The sequence below is a fragment of the Coenobita brevimanus genome, chromosome 97 (genome assembly GCF_032717465.1).
Source record: "Coenobita brevimanus isolate Jiangsu-jjx chromosome 97, ASM3271746v2, whole genome shotgun sequence".
NCBI lineage: Eukaryota > Metazoa > Arthropoda > Malacostraca > Decapoda > Coenobitidae > Coenobita > Coenobita brevimanus.
Window position 1 is genome coordinate 16,948,621 of NC_137050.1, and position 23,417 is coordinate 16,972,037.

Here is a 23,417-nt window from a genome sequence, read left to right on the forward strand (position 1 = left end):
CAAAATTCAGAACTAGATTGTCGGACGGTATTTAAGATGAATGCCACGAAAGCCAGCTGTTTTCTTTTGCTTGCCGGTTTGAAAATGCACTAGGCCTGATTTTGATTATATCACTGTGATACTTTAGCTTACCATTAAATATTTTAATCTTGTGCAGTGTTTGTGCTGAGGTGTATTGTGTATAGTGTATGAATATTACTTACTGTAAACTGGCCAGGATATATTTGTCATTAATGTAGCTTGAGGCAGCCAGTCACAGTAAGATGGTGTGTATGGTCTCTCTCCAGTGCTTGTCTACGCCTAATAAAACGTTTCTCTACAGGTATGTCTGTAATTTAGAAGGAGCTTTGAAAAGTGCATAACACATATATTGACTGTCAAGTACTTATTCTCAAGCTTCTTTGACATTATATAACAAAATTATTATCTGTAATGGAAATATCAGGACTATTCTCAGTTATTTTCATCGTGACTGCCATCAGTAACATTACTGTAATCTAATTACCCACGTTCGCGGTAAGTGAACAGATCCAGGAATCTGATCTTGTTAGGAAATTGGCTTAGAGTTGGAAGGAAGCCCTATGTACAGTATGCCTCCCCTCCACCTCCCTCTCCCCTGCTTCTATGCTGTAGGAGGTTCAGGCTGCTAGCAACGCAAATGCTGCGCATACTAGTCGCAACATCACCACAAAGAAAGGAAGCCGGGTGGGGATCTTGGGAAGAGGGATGAAAGTCTCACACACTGTCAGATTACTGTCCACTGTACGTCGGGAATTTATAAGTAGTATTTTTACTCTTTCCCCAGTGAAGACCTTTTTCAGGTAAAGAAAAAAATACCTAATTTGATTTAGCAATCCTTTCAGCATTATGAAGGGAAATATAGACGAATAGATGTGATAAGTTTAGGTTTGTATACCATGTATATATAGATAAAGCTACATCTTCATTAAAGCTACATCTTCATCTGTGATACGGCAACATCTTCATCTGTCACTTCGTATGGCAGGATCTCCATCTGTGATGAAGCTACATCTTCATCTGTCACTTAATGAAACTACATCTGTGATGAAGCGACATCTTCATCTGTAACTTCATAAACCTATATCTTCATGACTGATAAAGCTACATCTTCGTCTATCACATCATAAAGTTACATCTTCAACACTGATAAAGCTACATCTTCTTCACTGATAAAGCTACATCTTCATCACTGATAAAGCCACATCTTCGTCTGTCGCATCATAAAGCAACATCATCTGTCTCTTCGTGATGATGGACACTAACCACACACACACCTCTCTCCACCCATTCATCTCTGCTGTTGTTTTGTCACCAGGATTTATTTATCGCTGACACAGTGAAAGCGAGAATTTCACAAACTGAAGTTTCTGTTTTCGAGAAAACTTACACATTCATACAAACATAACCTGCCACTGCGTCTCTCTCTCTCTCTCTCTCTCTCTCTCTCTCTCTCTCTCTCTCTCTCTCTCTCTCTCTCTCTCAATCAGTCAGTCAGTCTGTCTATCAGTCCGTGTATCTATCCATCTGTCTGTCTATCTATCTATCTGTCTGTCTACATCTCAGTATATTTATCTACCTGTCTGTCTGCCTATCTGTCTCAGTATATCTAACATTAATCATTCTATCTATTGGTCGATCGCCTGATCGATCCAGCTGTCTTTCCCTATATGCAGTACCAGTATGTATTTCCAGGAAAAAGTCCTCCTGTGATTCACAGGCTACTCACCGATCGAGTCGGTAGGCTCAGCTCAAGTGTGTGTGTGTGTGTGTGTGTGTGTGTGTGTGTGTGTTCATCACAGAGTGCTTCCTGTATCTGTAAACAGTTACAGGTCGGGATGCTGTCTATTTATGTAAACAGTTACGAGTAAAACTTAAATACCTTATATTGCGAGAGCTGATGCAGGCAGACAAGAGAACTGGTCGAGTCTGAGGGTGCCTTCCACGTTAACAACAAGAAGAACGCGAAAAACTCAAAACAGTAGTAACTGATAACACTGTCAACAAATAGTAGTATCAACCAAACCACACTCAACACTATAAAGAAGAAACACCTCGCGGCAACCTACAGTCATCACAACAAACAAGCAGCAAAACTCACGACAGATATGATCCCCGCCCCAGTATTTCCTTGCGTCAGCGCCCAAGCACCAGGCCCAACAGGCGTGAAGAGAGACGCGAGAAGAAGGCTCAGATGAATGCCTATCGACTACACGAGGGTCCTTAAGGCTGACAGTCAATTTTCCCCACCTCTCAGTCTCCTAAATACAACCCACAGTAGTCGGTTTGCCACCTGATCTCCGCTGGGTGAAGGGGAAAAAAAGAGGGCAATAAACTTTATCCAAGAGTCTGACCGGCTCGAGGAACGCCTTAGGGGACATGGAAGAGCAATCAGGAAGTGTGGCGGCAGGCTGTGAGATGCCACCGCGGTCACGAGAGAAAGTCTGTAAACGGTAACTAACGGGTGAGATGGTGGAGGGGAGTGGGTAGGAAGCAGTTGGTGGAATCAGTTGCTTGGCCAAACTTTCTCTTAACTAATTAATATCGTATAATTATTTGGTGAGTCATGCAATAATTCACCAGTTAATCGGCCGGGCACTTTTGGCATATTTTCATATTTTCAGGCACTTAATTGGGCTATAAAGCTATTAAAAAAAAAAAAAAAAAAAAGACCGATGCAATTTTATGAATTTCAGACAAATTAATTTTTTCTTACCATCGATGGACTCGTAAAGCACACAAACAAAGCCTGTATACTTACTAATTGGATAAAGTAAGAAAATGTATGAACGTTGTCTCTACTGGGAATGACTTGCATACGCTGAGAAAGTTAAAAATGAGGAATTACTTTTACTGAAGGTGTGTTCACGGTGATGTCACTCACCATCTGGCGTGCTCACTCAAATTGCGCATGAGTCAGCAACATTTGACTGCCCACAGAAAGGAAAGATTCTCCTGAAGAATTGCTGACACAAAGGAGAGATCTGTGAAACTTGACACGGAGCGACAAGATTACTCTTAGTTGAATAAAATCGCTTGGCATTAGTTGTAGTAAAATACTAGATAAGATGCGACTATGAAAAGTTTAAGGAGGTCAGTTTGTTCAGTGAATTATTAAATGTCAGATGACAGAGCTTCGTAACTAGAACACGAAACACCAGACATCTTCAATAACCGATATCAATACACATCCTTTCCATCAGATTGTGTGAGAAATTAGTGTCTTAGAGACGACCTAATTATATTCGATAGTTGAAGCAATACGTTACACCGAAGTAGTACAGGGAATTAAACACCACCAAAAGCATCATAATGTCTAGGACGATGTTGTGAAGTAATCGTATTTGTGATGATAGTTATAACGAGCTACTGACCACGGACACGAAGAAGCAAACCTGAGAAAGAGGAGCACTTCAGATCATTGCACGGATCATCAGGGACAACCAAGTTACACCATGTAGCACAGGTTGCACTGAAATTCACATAACACCAAATCAAGCTACCTAACACCAAAAACCACGTAACGCCAAGTAACTCAGGGATTGCGCCAGATCGAACCACATACTGTATAAGATCAGGCCACGTAGCATCAAGTAACACAGGAAATGCACCAGATCAAACCACGCAGCAGCAGACAACACCAAGGCACTCGTGTCTGTGTGGGGAGCAGTGGAGGGTGATGGAGCTCCGTAGGGACTGAAGGAGTGTAGGAGAGAGTGCCGCCCTCATATACCGTGCCTCAGCTCCTTTCACCGGTACGCCTCCTTCCCTTCGTACCGCGCTAGTGTACCGGAACCCTTGGCATACCCCAGTCCGCGATGTCTGTTCGTTGTTTACAGTACTGTCGCGTCTTCCTTTTCTTTACCATATTCCCAGTTGGGGTTGATCGGTCCAATGCATCCACTCCATCGTCCTCCGTCTACTGCGTCCTCCCACAATTCCCCCTTCCCCCCCCCCCACTTTTTTTTTTCCCCTGTTCTGTGTCTCCTCGCCGGCTCCCTCTGTACGATCTTAACTGGTAATCTCACCTCTTTGTGTCTTCAGTGTTATTATGAATGGAGGACTGGTGCTTGGATTTTTTTCTGTAATTACTTTCTTTATTCCTCAGTTCATCTGTAAAAAAAAAAATAATGTACTATGTATCCTCCAGTTCACTCTTCATGTACCTTGACTCTTGCTGTACCACCCCTATATATCGAGTTTTGTACATTCCCCATGTACACATTTCCATGGTCACTTTCTCTGTACCATCTATACCGGATTCATACATACAGTCCCATTTACTGGTAAGAACCATGTAGAGTGCTGTACATATAATTTAATTCCTCGAGTCCGAGATGCTCTTTATGGGCTAAACATTATCGTTTGGTGGTAGCCAAAGTAGATTACAGAGTCGTTATCACAGTGCGGGGACTAAAAATGTACAAAACTAAACACTGATACATGTACTCTTCACTGTACATCTATTCACATAATCTTGAGTTAAATTCGTGTACAGTATGCACGCTCATTTGTGGATCTCAGTCATACTTGTTTTCCTACCATATGTACACTTCACCCATATCAGTTCTAACTTAGCTTAATAGTCTTAGTTACGTGCACTGTACCTTACTTTCACAGGTCTTAGCTTCAAGAAAACCATTTTTATCATCTGCACGTCACTGTTACATTCTCACTCAGGTAGTCTCTGTGATGAGTATCTTCACTCTTGTCCGCAGTCTCTCTCTCTCTCTCTCTCTCTCTCTCTCTCTCTCTCTCTCTCTCTCTCACACACACACACACACACTCACACACACACACACACACACACACACACACACACACACACACACACGCACGCACGCACGCACGCAAGCCCAAAGCAATCACACACACACCCACTCCCATGATTCTCAGCTTCACTCACTCCCTTTCTATGGCGGTGGGTGTCATCCTTCACAGCTCCTACACCACCGTGTATCATGTCCCCCGCTGTTTTTACCTCATATATATATATATATATATATATATATATATATATATATATATATATATATATATATATATATATATATATATATATATATATATATATATATATATATATATATATATTGTTACGGAACAGAAAGATATATATATATATATATATATATATATATATATATATATATATATATATATATATTGTTACGGAACAGAGAAAGATAACGTACACTTTAAGTGAGAACACCAAGAGTCACCACTGTCCCGTAAAGTTCCAGGTTCAAAACAAAAGAGTTAGGTAAAATTACAAGTTAAAGTTTAATGCTCAAACTAACAACAAAACATTCAGGACTCATAAGGATAATGTAATGGCAAAAACAGGTTAAATATATGGTTAACTGCAATAGCCTCTATTAACACGAAATTAGCAAGAGTAAATTTATCTAAGTCAGCCCTGATAAAATGAGATACCAGATAATACTCAGTGAATGCCAGATAAATAATTACAGATACAAACTATTATAAAAAATGACTGACATAAAAAACCCTACATGAATTACAAAAACTTCACTAAGCCTACAAATTAAACTTATGCTATACAGTACAAGAAAAAAATGCAACAGTAATACTCAAATTACACACAGCTGCTAGATGGTTGGAGATTTCTTGAGCACTCACAATAATAATATCTGTATAGGGGAGGACAGAGATGTGAACAAAGTGAGGAGCAGATCTAAGTGGCCATGATGCAGAGACTGAGCTCATTATATAGGGGCCAGGAGAGCTTGATACAACTTGTAATGAGGACGCGCAAATGAAGCCATGGGGACAAAGAGATGACAATCCCGCAAAGTATAACAGAGATGTCGACTTACTCTACTATAACGGTAGAAGGGGGGAACTGAGGCAGAACACGCTCGTGATCAAACATGCAGCATACTGTGCGTTAAAATTACACAAGGGATGATGAAATCATAGGCTATGTAACACCTCCCCACAAAGAAAAAAGAAATTTACAAAGGAAATTTCTTATTACTCTAAAACAATCTGTACATGGCATTACAGAACATGCAAATGTCCTTCCCAGTGCTACAAAACATGAGACCTCCCCAGCACGTTCAGTCATAGGTACTTGCCAGTATCCCTTTAACAAATCAAACTTACTTATGTACCTAGCCTTTCCGATCTTGTCTATGCAATCTTCCACACGAGGGAGAGGGTAAGTGTCTGTTTTGGTTATCTGATTAACACGTCTGTAGTCAATGCAAAGCCGCTGTGACCCACCTGGCTTAGGGACTAGAGTGACAGGAGAACTCCACTCGCTCTGACAGGGCTCAATCATCTTGTGGTCCAACAGGTAGCCAAGCTCCTTCTGGATGAGAGGAACTTTCACTGGGTTCACACGGTAAGGAGGCAATTTAATTGGCTTTGCGTCTCCAACATCGACATCATGCATCAACACAGTGGTTCTTCCTGGAGTGGCACGGAACACTTGCGGGTACTCCTGCAGTAATGCCGAAAACTCCTGCCTTTCCTTGGGTGGTAGATGAGAAAGCTTAGTCTGGAGATCATTCATGATATCAGGATTCTTCCCCAAACTATCACTCAGGCTCATACTGCATGGGAGAGCTTCACTTGCAGACTCGGGTGGAACAGCTACAGTGCAGACTGGATTATTTTCGTCCCGCCTGTGATATAACTTTAGCATGTTGATGTGACATAGTTGCTTGCTCTTTCTACGATCTGGTGTGGCGATGACATAGCTGACATCACTGAGTTTCTTCTCCACGAAATAAGGGCCACTAAACTTGGCTTGAAGAGGTTGCCCATGAACTGGTAGCAGAATCAAAACCTGATCTCCTGGCTGAAAGTGGCGTAACCTGGACTTCTTATCATACCAAGTCTTCATCTTCTCCTGAGCAGCTCCTAAATTCTCTCTCGCCAGCTGTAAAGCAGTGGACAGCCGTTCTTTGAACTTCATCACATACTCCAGCAGGTTGACGTCATCTTCCTCCGACAGCCAGCATTCCTTGAGTAACTTAAGGGGTCCTCTTACTTCATGGCCAAACAGTAGTTCAAAAGGTGAGAAGCCCAGTGATTCATTTGGAGATTCTCTTGCAGCAAACACAACGAATGGAAGACCTTTATCCCAGTCTTTCTGATGTTCCAAACAGTATTTCTTGAGCATCGATTTGAGTGTTTGATGATATCTCTCCAACGCTCCTTGGGTCTGGGGATGGTAAGCTGAAGACGTGATCTGGGTGATGCCCAACTCTTTCAGAGACTGCTTGAAAACATTTGACATGAAATTACTTCCTCGGTCTGACTGTACCTCCTTGGGCAGACCAAACTTTGTGAAGAACCCTAGCATTTCCTTAACCACGTTCTTTGCTGAGATGTTTCTAAGTGGAATGGCTTCAGGATAACGAGTAGCCATATCAATCATGGTCAACACATAAGAAAATCCTGAAGAAATCTTAGGAAGAGGGCCCACAATATCCACCAACACACGGGTGAAAGGCGCCTCAAAAGGAGGAATGGGAACTAGAGGTGCAACCTTTTCAGTCTGATTACACTTCCCCACAACTTGACAGGTGTGACAAGACTTACAATACCAGGAAACATCCCTGAAGATACCTGGCCAGTAGAAGTGTTTCAAAATGCGTGCCACAGTCTTCCTCACTCCAAGGTGTCCTGCCAAACTGGAATCATGAGCCACTCTAATGATATCCTGCCTACAAACACGAGGGATGACAACTTGATGTACAACCTCCCATTCACAGTCGGCTGATGCTGTTGGGGGTCTCCACTTCCTCATAAGTACTCCTGACTTTACATAATAACAAGTAGAAGCACCGGCTGACTCTTCTTCACTGTAAGCAGAGTTAGCTAGACCTTTCAACTCAGGGTCAGCAACCTGCAACTCAACCAACTCTTGACGAGACAAATTATCAACACTACGGGGTACTGCCTCATCTGGTGAGTGGTCCAAATTAGCAAGAAAAGTGTCAGCTAGGATAACATCATCATCATCATTATCCTCTAAATCACCAGTAACTTTAGACTTAGCCCTAGTGACAGCACATGCAGGGAACACATCAAGGACATCACAATCCTGGGACGCAGCCACTGGCTCACTAGACAACTGAGGAGCTGGACACACTTGACTTCCACCAATATCATTTCCAAGTAAGAAACTTACACCTGACATTGGGAGTGTCTCAACCAACCCAACCATAACAGAACCATTAACAAAACCAGACTCTAAATTCACTCTGCACAGAGGAACAGAGAAGTAATTATTCCCTACACCTTGTAAGATTACAGTTTCATCAGAGGAATTAAAATTAGAGCCTAGAACACTGGTCAGCATAAGGGATTGGCAAGCACCTGTATCACGATATATTTTAACTGATTTCCTGTCATTACTGTCCAGAGGACTGACAAAACCATCAGACAGGAAATTAGCACATGAACTCTTGAGAGTGTCACCCACGTTACTGCTCAAAAGAGGAGCTCCATCATGAGAATTTAAGTTACCCCTCAAAGCAGGTTCAGTTAACTCAGTTAAAGAATTCTGGGAACTCTCAAGAGTGGACACTAGACCAATTGACTGAATATTTAAAGACTCCTTTTTGTTCACATCACGCTGTCTCCTGAAACATCTCTCCGTAGTATGACCAAGCTTACTACAATAAGTACATTTACTTTTCTGAAATCTAGAGGTGAAGCTGGTATTTACTTCCTGAGAAACATCATCCTTATTCTCTTTCCTGTTACCTGTACTCTGAGTAGAGGCAACGTACTTACTCTCAGCTTTCCCTTTTTCTCTAGAATATCTCTTGTGAGTGAGAACATACTCATCAGCTAAAACTGCAGCATCAGACAAATTATCTATTCTTTTCTCATCAAGATATAGGCTTACATCTTTATAAATACACCTTTTGAAGTCCTCCAGCAAAATCATCTGCTTAAATTTGTCAAAATCAGAATCCACATTCTTAGAATTTAACCACTGCTCTAACAGATCTTCTTTGATTTTTGCATACTCAACATGGGATTGCTTATCTTGCTTATAAGTTGTCCTAAATTTTACTCTATAAGCTTCAGGAACAAGCTCATAGGCCTTAAGAATCAAGCTCTTAACTACATCATAATTATCAGACTGATCCTGAGGCAAAGATGCATAAGTTACTTGAGCTTTACCGGTGAGATAGCAGAGATAGCAAAACTACACTAAAAAGGCAAAGAGGTCATTGATGTGAACAAGGTAAGCTTTAAAACTTTCTGTTCTGCAGTCACCAATTTCTACTTTAAGCCACTCCATCCCTCCATATGGTGCATGGCCGACTTTCGAGCAGTTCAGTCAGAATTTGAACATTAGCAGCAGTCTCAGGAAGTGAATGTTTACTGTCTTTGAGAAAGACTTACATGTTAAAAGGAGGCAGTATGATTTTTTTTTTTTTTTTTTAAGTATCCGAAGTGTGATAAAGAAACGTTAATCATTACAGTGATTTTCCTCACTCGGGATTCACATGTTTCATTCCTGCTGCTTTGCTGTTTTATTATCAACCCTTTGGACACAATGACGTCATATTTGTGTATAGTCTTGCTACCTCCAGAGGAATTTATTTAGCATAGGAAGAGTCTCGTATTGAAGGGGCAAATGGAGGCTTTATGCAGACCCTTCAGTTCGAGAAGTAGCAAAAGCAAGATATGACATTATTGTTTTTATGTTTTATCACAGTTGTTCTTGTTGCTGGTTTGTAATGTTTGGTTTCTTTAGACTTAGGTTCTTGATACTCATGTTGTTGCTATTATTGTTGTTGATAATGAGAATGTTGTGGCTTACTGAAGATTAATTCCAGTTCATTTATAGTGCTTGCTGTCATTATTGTTAGTGTTACGATCACCTGGAATTGCTATGGTGTTTGTTTTATTTGCTTGGTTAGTGTCCCTATAAATGGACACATGTTGATGCTGTTGGTATATTTCTGCCCCTTGCAAAATTTAAAGATGGTGTATTTGTTGTAAATGTTGAGTTTATTTGATAAGGAAGTGTTACTGTCGGTATACCTACTGATGTTACTGTAGGTATTCTATATCCATATCCTTGATTAGCATTGCATATTTTGTATGAGTGTGTGAAGATTAGGATCTGTAGACATAAACAGTAACCATAGTACCACAAGTGTGGAGTATTCTGAAGTGGAATGAAGCCTCTCAGTGACCCATTGATAGCGTTTTAGTGCTAGTAGAGTAGTTCATGTGTTGCAGCCCACTGTCTCTGCGATTTTATTACTTTTCTATGCTACTGCACTGGGTGTTTTGTTGTTGTTGTCATTGTTTTTAGGGAGACAAACTTTGATTTATTTGTATTTTTCTCCTCAGCTTAAAGAACATGAGACAATATCCAAAATAAAATGTCCGTTTGGTTAATGGTACTGAAAGTTCTGATGATGACAGCTGTGGAATCAAGTGCAAATTGATGCTTTTTAGATATGTGAGTTTGTATGAAATGGTGAGTGGTGTTAGAGCGGGAAGAGGAGGGCGTGGGAATCAGTGGCGATATGTGGGTGACGGTATGGTGGACATGAGTTGATGCAGTATAATGTTTTCTGCCTTAATATTTATCATTAATATAATTGCCTGTTTCCTTATCATCACCTTCTGTACTACGGCCATTGTCACCAAAAATTTATATTAACATCATCGTCCTATAAAACATCAAAATTATCAGCCTTAGTGTTGATATTTTGTCTCTGGTATTGAAAATTGTATCGAATGTTTTTACAGTATTTGATCATCATTCTCTTGTGATATTACACGTCTTAACTAAGAGGAACTTTTCCCAGTGCACTTACTGTAGTCATACGGCTGGAGTCCATAGCTGCGCACATTTCAACACACACACACACACACACACACACACACACACACACACACACAGGTACTATACGTCTGTATACAGGATTAGTGTTGGCGTAGCAAACATAGAGACAAATACGTATTATTACACACGTTCGAACACTTTCGCGCAAGTACACAGACATACAATTTGAAGCACACACACACACACACACACACACACACATGGCTTTTTCTGCACACTGGTCAGTCTTATGAGTCGAAAGTTTATTTGGTCAGAAAACAGTTCATTCTTAAGGTGAGAGAGAGAGAGAGAGAGAGAGAGAGAGACTGAACCTGATGGAGAGGGAAAGTGGGGACCCAAGAATGAAAGGGTAAAAATCACAGGGAAAAAATATAAAGAAAAGACAAATGGCAGAAGAAAGATGTGTAAGAATGTCGATACTGATGTGGTGAAAATATAAGACAGGAGACAAATGGAAAAAAATGTAAGAGGAGGCTAATACAAGGAAGGAAATAGATGAGCAAATACAAGAGATAAAGAGAGAGAGGAAGAGAAAAAGTGGATAAGAAAATGAAAGTATGAAAGACTGTGACAGGGAAAGTGGGAAAGGGCGTTAGAGGGAAGAGAAGTGTGATGGAATACGAAAGAGAGAGAGAGAGAGAGAGAGGAAAAGGGGAAGCTGGGAAGAGTATATGACAGAGAAGACAGAGTGTGAAAGAGTATGAGAGTAAAATTGGAAAGAGGATGAAAAAAAAAAAAAAAAAAAGCAAAACGAGAAAGTAATTTTATTGAGGAGAGTTAGAAAATGGAAGAAAACTCAGAGAAATGGAGTATGAAAGACATAGGAAGGAAGAGGGTATGAGGAAACAAAGAAGCATGGAAGAGTAAGGTAGAGAAAACAAGAAAGTGGGAGAGTGTGAGAGAGAACAAAGTGAGCGTATGCGAAAAATGAAGGTGTGAAAGAATCTGTCAGAGGGGAGGGAAAATGGAAAGGAATGGTTGATAAAACGAGAAGAATGTTTGCAATGAAAGAGTGAAAGGATAACAGTGTGAAAGTATATGAGAGAGAAGGAAAGTGGGGGTATGGGAAAGAGGAAGAACGTGTGAATGAGTGTGAAAGGAGAAGGAAGTAGGAGTATGAGAAAAAGAGAAAGAAAGTATGTGAGAGAAAATAGGATGGAAGGAAGAGGGTGATAAACGAGAATGACTTTGATGGTCGTGTTTCCCCCACAGTGGCGGAGCGAAGTCAACAAACTGTGGCCGGCGGGGGAAAAGTGCTCTCTCTCTAATGTTTGCTCACCCTCGCCAGTTCACGAGAAAGTTCTCCCCTGAGCTGAATGAAATAGCCAAGTGGTGGTGAGATTAAAGCAGTACAGACAACGCTGTAATGAAGGAAACAATGGAGAAGAGAACAGAGATGTCGTCACTGTAGGCGGTAGACAAAGTTTGCATTTCATTATCGTTTGTATCTGATGTACGGTACTCGAAATCAAGAGAAAGGTCACAGACACCTTGATCTATTAATCCCATCACCATAACAGGTATCCCCTAAGCCGGAGAAAATCGTCGGACGGTAAAAATAAAGTAATTAAGACGTTAACATACCGAAGAGTTAATGAAGTTCCCCTCTAAGGAGAATAAGATCGTCTGGCGGTAGGCAGAACACAGCTAACAGACACCATCGTACTGATGGGGTTAATGGATACTGTATATTAACATCTTCATTGCCAGTGATCTCCCCAAAGCTGAATAAGAAAATGTCATGGTAGTGACGAGAGAAGAAAATTTTCACATTGATTTTCATTTGTACCCGCTGCGCTCGAGTAGGATAACCCGTGTTCTGACTGGCATAGCAAACTTCGTGGCACCTCTTCATTACCGATTAATTTTACGCAATACTCCTTAACTCCTTCTATTATGGTGACGTCGTTTCTATTTTATTACTGGTGTTATAAGAATATTCATTGAGTTTAGGAGAGTCTTCTAGATAGTGAGGAGATTGCGGAAGGCTACCTAATCCCTCTAGTTTTAAACATATAACCAAGACAGTCTGGAGATGACAAAAATATAATACAGAAAACATCAGTATGTGTTACTTTACTTTCTTCTTATCGACATCATTTACTTCAGTAACACACAGGAGGGTAGTATGATGTAATGTGCAACTCGTTGAAGAGATATTTTGCATATTTCTTTCCAACGAGAAAACGGTCTCATTCACTGTGGAAAAACAGTAATCAGAGTATTTCCTCTACACCCCGATTGCGTGTTTCTTATTATAAGTTCGTGTCTTTCAGAGATTTGTATTCGACTGGGGAAAGACTTGTTGCAAGGGGAATTAGTTATTGCCTTCATTAATACCATCACTGCGAGAGATCTCCATTCTCGGAATAAAATTTGGTGGTGCTGCCTGCTGAAGATGAAATATACGCCATCGGATTTCCCTAAGCTGAAGAATATCGCTTGCTGTTAGGTGGAGAGAGAGAGAGAGAGAGAGAGAGAGAGAGAGAGAGAGAGAGAGAGATCCCAGTCTCATTTAAAACGTTTTTTTTTTTTTTTTTTTATCTTTTGCTGCCGGGAGTTTCTTCGATCTTCAAAGTTCGTGTTCCGCAGCCGAAGAATAATTTCTTGATTGCTGGAAACAGCTAAGTATCGAAATACTAAAGAGCTGATAAGCCACTATTTTATAACTGTCAGTTTTAAAATGGCTGTGAGGATAAGATAAACTGCATTGCATTTTCAATAATGGAGATGGGAACAAGATTACCAACATTCCCAAGGGAAAGCAAGATAGTCTTCACGCATCTACAGTGCACTGACGTGCTTGTCTTCAGATTACCGTGAATAATGAACATAAAAAAAAATAAATAAATAAATAAATAAAAATTTGTGTTCAGATTATTGACATTTGACCCTATAAATCCCCTGAAAAAGCTTACATCAACAAAAAGAAAGGAAGAAAGAAAAGAAAAAAAAAAGAAGAAAAGGGTGTCTGTGGTCATTAATCCAAGGAATAGCTGTGCAAAAGATGAAGAAATACTCGTAAAGGAATGGCGACAAGTTTAAAAGGCTTCTGAAAGAGAAGAAAGAAACGGAGAGAATATAGCAGCTCACCACACTTTGTTGTAGAGACGTAACGGGACAGAAAGGTTTTTTTTTTTTTTTTTTTGTCATGTGTTATATTATTTACGTAAAAATCTAGGATCCTTGATTCCCGTTTGCGATCTCAGGTTTAATATCAAGTCGTATCGTAACATATCTTGCATGGATGTAGTGTTAACCACTTTATTTACGGACACAACATTTTTAGGCCTCTGAATCCTGTGGACATAAAATAACTCCTTCACCACGAGTGGTATTAATTATGCTGAGTAAAATCGTCTTCTATAGATTGAATGAAATTGAAATTACGTCATCCCTCCCAAAAAAATAATAATAATAATAATAATAATAATGAAAATTGTTTCTGAGTCTCACAAGTGGGTGAAAGGATAAGGGTGGTTGTGTCTCCCACCGAATAAAATAAAAAACAGGAAGAAGATTAACATTTAAAAAGTCGTCAGTACAGTGAAGGTTTAACAGACAAGTATTTTAGGCCATTGACTACAAGGGAGAAACGAGGATGTCTTCTCTAAGCTAAATAGAATAATTTTACTGAAAGGATCGATAAGAGATGGGAAGAAGAATACTCATGATGTTATTATTATTGGCCCTTCAGCCAGAGGATATCATTTATAATAAAGCATTGCCATTACTAGAAGATATCATTAAACTTAGTGGGTATTGAAAGGGTAACTGAAGGCTGTATCTGACCCTTCCACTCCAGAAAGCTTCCCCAAATATGAAAATAAACGTCTGGAGATAACAAGAATACAAACCGAGAAGGCGAAGGTGCAGTCAAACCCCCCTGTATCTGACAGTCATTTGTGAAACCTAAGATGAGAGTAAAACTTTGTTCAGTTTCTCTTCCTCGTTGCTGGATGCGTGCTGTAAGGTGACATGCAGGCCAACCACTTTCATTGTTCACAGCTGTTCCAGTAATCACCGCCAGTTATTGGGATTTCCGGATTTCCATAAACCTTTGCCCCTCTCAGGTCTTAGCCCCTTCACCACGAGAACACCTTTTTCGTTATATTCATGTTATCTACAGACGCTTTTATTCAGCTTAAGGGGTGGCTTTTCAAGCAGGAGGGGTTAGATATGGCCGTAACTCACCCTTGTCCCATAAAGAATGCAGTGTAATACACATCATCGGATATAACTAGTTAACCTGTTCCGCCCGAGGACGCGTTTCTGGCTTGCTCCGGATAACAAGACAGTTTTATTCAGCTTGGGAGAGACGTCCGCAGGCTGAAGGGACTAAATGATACTCTTTCTAACCCCATCAATACGGGAGGCTATTAACAAGTTCAGTAAAAGTGTCTGCTTATAGAAAGAATACAATACAGAAGGCGGATGCGCGCGCGCGCGCGTGTGTGCGTGTGTGTGTGTGTGTGTGTGTGTGTGTGTGTGTGTATTCGTTACTAAAGTAGCAGTAGCAGTATTGAGAGAGAGAGAGAGAGAGAGAGAGTAATTATCTGCAATGGTTCTGTCCGCAATATAAATCACGTCATTTAAATACATTGCCTGGGGTTTCCTTTCTCTCTGAACCTACATTAACCCCGTCACCACAAGAGGTCACCATGAAGCTGAGGGAAATCGTCTGCTGGCAGCAAGAGTAAACACATAAAAAAGCCGTCATCCACCTCTTCACCACGATGACATGTAGTCTATTTAATTCATGCTAACTTCAGACGATTTCCCTAGACTTACATTCAGTACGATGACGCTTTTTTATCATCAGTATTTTTGCTAACATCTAGCGATTTTATTTCGCTTAGGCTGGACCTCGTGAAACACAGGGGTTGGTAGAGATAGTGTTGATCCCTTCAGTCCAAGAGGTTGTTCCTAAGTATGTAAAAACTTGTGAGGTTAGAGTAAAAAGGAATTAGAAAAGGGGTCGTAGTGAACGGGTTCATGAAGGTAGTTGTCAGCCACTTCACTACCCCCCTTAACTTAACAAAATTGTCAAAGGCAAGGAAAAATAGATAAACATCGTATTGGAGGGACTGAGAGGAATCGAAGCAGTCAGAACTGAGAACCAGGCTTAGATTAATGCCAGTCGACTGCACGAGGCTCATCAGGGCAGAAGGCAGTCTCAGTTCCTGCCAAGTCCCAATCTTCCCCTAGACTGTGACCCGCAGCCGTCGATGTTATATTCATGTATTCAGTTATAGGCTGCCATTTGGTGAACTGGAACAAGAAGTATAAATATAAGAACTGAGAATTTGAAGATACTCGCTTAAAGGCCCCCGAAGGCGGCCTTTCCGCTTGACGTCAAAAGGCCAGAAATAAGTCATAACTCAGGAACTGGTGGCGCGATTGGACCGGATTTTGTTTTATTCTTCAAGTTGGAGCATTTTAACGGTACCTTGCTATAAAAAAAAGGAATCGAAGCAGTCACAATAGAGAACAACGCTTTGATTGATGCCTACCGACTGCACGAGGGTCATCAAGGCAAATTCGGTTTCTGCCAAGTCCCAGTTTTCCCCTAGAACAGTGGTTGTTAACCTTTTTTGAGCCACGGACCCCTTCGCGAATCTTGTGAAAGCTATGAACCCCTTCCCTACAAAAATGCACATAAGCACAAACACAGCATTTTGCATGCAATGAATGTACTTTATTCTATTGAAAACTGCCTCGTGCAGTGTATGACATACACAAAGTATAAAACTGTCTTTGCAAAGAACTGTTTCCCACTCTTTCATGGAAAAGCTAATGGGCACTCGATGAAAAAATGAAATACATCCAACTTGTGCAAATTAAACAAAACAAAACATTAATTCTGCTCAAAAGTTCATTTCAGTGACAGGGTTGTTGTTTGGCTTGAATAAGATGAATTTGTAGAGTGGTCTTGGGCAAGAAAACACGCATGTCATCATTGACATCCAGTTGAGTTCGACTTTTCGTTTTGATAGAAACAAGCGCCGAAAACCCCGACTCACAAAGGTATGTAGTAGCAAACGGAATCACAGCACCCATAGCTCGCTTTGCCAGACGGGGATAGGGTTGTGTCAATGAACACCAGAATTCTTCAAGACTCTCGATAATTTTTTTTTTTTTTTTTTTGGTCAGTTAATGATGCCAAACGGCATCACGAAATTGTTCTCAATTATTCTGACCTTCACGGACCCACTCTATCTCATCCATGGACCCCTTGGGGGTCCATGGACCCCAGGTTAAGGACCCCTGCTCTAGAATATTACCCACAACCATCGATGTTACAGTCATGTATACCCATTTAGAGGCTACTGTTGGGTGAACTGGAATATAGAGAGATAGATAGATAGATCAGAACTGAGAATTTGGAGATATATACTGAGGCATTTAACGTAACCAGTACGATGGCGACATTTTTTTTTTTTTTCTCATGTTGGACGATTTTATACAGCTTATGATTAGAGCAAGGGTTTTAAGCTATTCCCATTAACCCAGTCAGTACGGTGGCATGTTATATTATTTTACTGACACGATTTTCCTCAGCGTGAGACCCCTGGTAATGAAGTGTTCCAATAAATCTTTCAGTACGATGATGTCATTTTCATATTCTTTGTACCGCCAAACGGTTTCATTCCGCTTATGAGACACGTCGAGATAAATGAGTTAAGCTGCTGCAGATATCGAGGAGATATGTGTGTGTGTGTGTGTGTGTGTGTGTGTGTGTGTGTGTGTGTGTGTGTGTGTGTGTGTGTGTGTGTGTGTGTGTGGTTGGCATCTCACTTTCCACCACCATAAATCACTGAACCTGCAAGACTTGGATCACGGGAAGTGGGGACCAGATGGGGGGTTGTGTGGATGGGGAGGAGCTGGCTAAACGCGGAGCTGTTGAGCAAAATTTAAGAGAAAACTGCGATGCTGCTGAGGGAGCCGTCCACACGGAGATGGGCGCAAGTCATTTTTTACCAATATAGCAATATCTTAGCTAATTCACTTTCTCCAGTTGTAGGACGGTAACTCCTCTGTAATGTTTTACATATATATATATATATATATATATATTGTTGCTTCCAGTACTGAAGTGATGAGGAACGGTCCTCATTAACCCTTTCAGCATCATAACGTCTTGTATTCTATTTATGCTATTGGAGGACGATATTTCTTCAGCTTAAAAGGGATGTCTCGTATCGTACTGAAGCTTTTTAAGAAGTCGTAACTAGCTTGGCGTCACAGCAGGTGATGCAAGTGATCTTTTTTTAGTCGCCGTTAGCGGAAGGGGAAAGTTATCAGTGAGCTGTGTTCTCTTGTGGCCTAATTAGTACTAATGGTAATTGTGATGGTGGTAATGATGGGTACCGTTGAAGATGGCACTGGTCTTGAGGGTAGAGAGGGTTGTTATTGTTAATGGTGGTAATGGTGAGTGGTATTAAAATAATATTAACAGTTGTAATTGTTAGTCTCTCACACTGCTCCGTACATCCTCACACCGTCGTATTCTGCTCGTTTTCATACTGTCCCCAACACCACATTAACACTATCTCTTCCCCTAGCACAGTCTGCACTCCTTCACGCTACTACGTGTTCCCTCATTTTACCTTTTACTTCAAGTTCTTACTAACCCATTTTGCTCCACATATCATATTACTTCACGCTACCCCGTACAGGCTTGGAATATCCTTACTCTTCCAGTGACGCGACACTACCTCACCGTACCCTCACCGTATCCTCACATTCCATCACGCTGTTCCTTACACTGCCAGCATATCCTAAAACTTTACCATACATTCGCTCCCTAACACTCTCACACTTCCATCCACTCAGCCTTACTTTTCATGTGAAACATTCATCATCGTCATCATCATCATCATCATCATCGTGGGGTAGATAGGATCTTTGTATATCACGGGAGAAAACACAAGAGTAGCATCTGCCTTTTGTCATTCAAAGTTTGTTGCACAGGTGATACCTTTGTTGTTCAGGTGATACCATCCACACGTATGTTTCACCCAGTTACTTTTGCAGTACATGTGAAGTTGAATTATACCGCTGCCCACCAAGTTGATGCAGTCCGTGTTATATGTATCTCTAAACGTACTCAGTTCTCCCAGTAAATCCTTCGTTAATTCACTTGCGTCCACAGTGTCCATCATTCCCACACATCCAAGTACCATATCGAACCAACTTCTACTTGGCTTTTCATGCCTCCTCCTACGTTCAGTACCCGAGTTAAGATCCACTCTCTCCAAGTAACCATATCATCTGAGCACACACATTTCTACCCTTCTCTCATCATACTTCCTTACTTCATGTCTTTCACTGCTCTCTACTTCGTATCCCTTATAGCAAGTGTACGAATCCCAAACCCCACAATATTATATTCCTTACAGCCCCATTTCCACCTCTTCACTCTGAATTGATGCACTCATGCTATGAGTACAGCAGTATATCAAAACTTTATGTTGATACGAGTACTGAAGGGCACTCATGCAGAACTTCTTGCATGCTTTGGACTCAGTTTCCAGTTTCGCACGAAGGTCTTCTAGTACCAGCCATTTTTCTTCCTTTCGCTGCCCTGCCTTCCGTTTTCCTTTCACACTTTTGTCTCAACTGGCACACCGTTGAGATACCGTACATGATATTATATTTCAGCACTTCAAATCCTCACCCACTTACCAGCACAGTGCATCATGATATATCATCTCCAAGTTCTCTGTCAACAATGATTATTTTTAGTGCCTGTTCTTGCTGTCTGGGGTCAGAAGCGGGATAACATTTAAAGGTCCGTTGGATTAGGCTTGAAAAAACGCCAGATTGGACCCAAACCTTTTAGAGTGCTTTACATAGTGGATATATTTTAAGTATTGCTTAAAATTATAGAATCCTGAGAGAATTACTACCTACAGTAATTTACTATTTTATTTCCCCCCTCTTAGTCGACAGTTCGCAGTTGTTTTTCTCATTGACTCTGGTTCGTGATTAGGCTTATATCACGTACGAGATTTCGTTCTTTTGTTTTTTATTTTATTTATTATAATTCCAATACATTTTTACCAAAACTGAATATGTGATGAACTGAGGGAACCTTAAACGGTCACTTGTATCGTTTGCACCCCAAACCGGTACCGATCACTTTAATTCTTATTTGCATTCACTTTGGGACATGGTTGTTCACAAACATCCACAAAACACTAAACTAGTCTGCAAAGATTTCATTTAATCACTCTCACCAACCAACACACCATTTACTTATATCTGACGTAAATTATTCCATCTCTCATCATTCGTCACCAACTTCACACCTGCAAACACACACACACACACACACACACACACACACACACACACACACACACACACACACACACACACACACACACACACACACACACACACACACACACACACACACACACACACACACACACGTTCTCTACTATCAAAACCTTTAATGTCACAGCTACCAGAATCGCAACCATTAATGCATACTTGAACAAGATGAAAGATACAATTAATGTTTGATTCTGATACAGGTTCTTACAGACAATCGAACTAATGCTAGCTCGAGTTTGTCAAAACATCTTGTCGTGAGAGCATGAGAGCAAATCCCTCCCCTCCGATGATTTATTGTATTTTCTGTTATTTTAACCAGCAGCTTCGGAGAGACTTTTAAGGCTGGAAGAGTTATATACGAGTATAGCCTTCATTAACCCCTTCATTACAAGGTGGCTCATAAAAGCTGAATAAAATCATCGCTGGATTGGAGCAGCTATGGGGTTAGCCAGAAGGTAGTTTGTAACTTGAAGCAACGGCGAGTCGGTGTTATGTGTAGGGGATTACTGTGTTCCAGAAAGAAGGGGTAGGAAGAGAAGGGTGCATGACTGGCATAAGAAAGGGCGGCGTGACTCGGGTTTATGGGTGAATGTAGAAAAGTGGCCAGAAATGGTGGGACAGAAGTGAGAAGGTGTGAGTTCAATGATGTTAAGAGAAAGTGAGAGGGTGGGGGATGCCGGGAGGGTTCAGAGCAGAAAGGAGGTGGGCAGAGAAGAGAAAGGGAGGTGATGATAGGAGGAAGTTGGAAGCGCGAGGGGGTTATAAGATCATAGATTGGTGTTTGTTTCTCACATTTTTTCTTAAGATCCTTGTTGCAAAGGACCGTAGTTTCATCAGCTGAGGAGGCTCTCTGGCGCTTCTTCCATACTTGTGTAATTTTATTTTTACTTATTAATATTCTCATCTGTGCCTTCATATCTCATCGTTTTCAGTATACCGTACCACGTGCAGAAATAAGCTGTTAAGGGGAAGGTGCTGTAGAGGCTAAGTTGATGAGAATATATTCCTAAGTGATACTTGGCCTTAAGGTTAGCGACAACTCTTCAGGAAGCGCTAAGGGTGAAAGTCAATAAAATAATAATCGTTGTCGACTGGTACGGCACTGCTGAGATTTTATCATATACCTGGATACATGATTCAAGTACTGCCAGACCACCTACACCACAGGATAGCCACAGGGTGTATACCAGTACGTGTGGCTGGATTTACGGGACAACAATTTCCATCTCGTTCCTTTCTCCACCGTCTCTCAGTTAATCCTAATTTCTTTCTGATTTACAGTTTTTCCTCAGCTTCACCATTCGCCTCCTCCCTCATGAATGTCTATGTCACTATCTTGTTTTGTTTCTCTCCCTACCTATGGTACTCATTCCCATTTATACCTTCTCTCTCTCTCTCTCTCTCTCTCTCTCTCTCTCTCTATCTATCTATCTATCTATCTATCTATCTATCTATCTCCCCTTTATCACTCTGTTTTATTCCATCTCCTTAATCGTCCCCGGATTTCTCTTTTCGTCTCTTCATCTTCACTCCTTCTCCTTTCCCTTTTCTCCTCAGTCTTCCTGTGTTGCCATCCTTTCCATTCTCCTATATACGTGCCTGCAATACCTTCTAATCTGATCTCAAGACAGTCACAAACTCACGATTACTTCCGTGTCGTAACCGGTCTGTGTGTGTGTGTGTGTGTGTGTTTTGCGGAAAGAACAGGAGACATGGTAAGATTGTGCACTCTTCTTTCCTTGCCCTTCCCGCTAACATAGATCTTGGATACGATAGGGAGATGATTGGAGGTTCGCTTGTGAATGCTGTCCGTGTGTAGAGTGTGGTGTGGTGTGGTGTGGTGTGATATGGTGTGGTGTGGTGTAAGAGAAGCTGGTAGTCGCGTTGCAAGACCACAGGTGGGTGTAGACTTGTGCTGCCTCACCTGCTCAACACTCTCTCCACCGTAATGTTTTCCTTTCACCTAGCCCACCAAGTTGCACCGCCTCCTCTACGCCTCATTCTCTGCACATGTTCCTGCTTTCCCATCAGAGAAAATTGTCTAGTTTTGTTTTAGTTATTAGGTCATTACGCAGGTAACCTCTAACTTTATGTGTATATATCTATATCTGTCTATCGATCGATCTATCTATCTATCAATACTATCTATCGATCTATCTATCTATCTATCAATACTATCTATCGGTCTATCTGTCTATCTATCTATCTATCTATCTATCTGTATATCTAGAGAGAGAGAGAGAGAGAGAGAGAGAGAATTGCAGGTTTAAACTAGGCAGTTCGTTCCCCTAAAGCAGCCGCTCTCTCCGTCTGGATGATGACGTCCATTAATTTCATTGTTGTTATCGAAACCATTTTCTTTTGAAGCCCTTGCCCTTCGTAGTGACAGGGTTAACTCCCTTGCAGAGAGTCTTCTAAGCTGAACATAACTGCATGTCGTAAGCCAGAATATAATAAGAAAGCCGTCCTCGGGCTGAAGTGGTCTTTATTTAAATAAAATCGTTGACGATAACTAGAAATATATTTGTTCACGGACCTTAGGACTTAATGTAGATACAGGAGGACTTTATAATGTCCCTTCATATCAAACGGGATCGAACAAGCAGATCTACAGTACAGACTGTTTGTCCCTTTAAGATTTATCATGCCGTCACTACTTTGTCTATCTATCTATCTATTGCCAGACGCCTCAGTCCCGTTTGGGGTGGCCACAAACAAATCGCCTCCAAGTCGCCCTGTCCCCCGCCATTTCACTGCCCTGCTCCCAACTCACACCCCCCTCTCTCATATACCTCTCCACCCCATCCCTCCATCTCATCCTCGGTCTCCCCCTCCCTCTTCCCCCCTCCACCTCACTCACATACACTCTCTTCGTCAGTCTTTCACCCTCCATCCTCTCCACATGGCCAAACCACCTCAGTGTGTTCCTCATAACGCTTCCTATCACATCCACATCCACACCACAACGCTCCTTTATATCCTCATTCGTCAGCATGTCTCTCCATGTGACTCCACAGGCTCCTCTTAAATAACTCATTTCCACTGCTCTCACTCTTGACTTGTGTCCTTCCAACAACGTCCAAGCTTCACTTCCGTACGTTAGAGTTGGTATCACAATACTGTCATGTAGTAACTTTTTCACTTCCATGATCACTTCCCTGTTTCTTATCACTGCTTTCAAAGAACTTTGTGATAG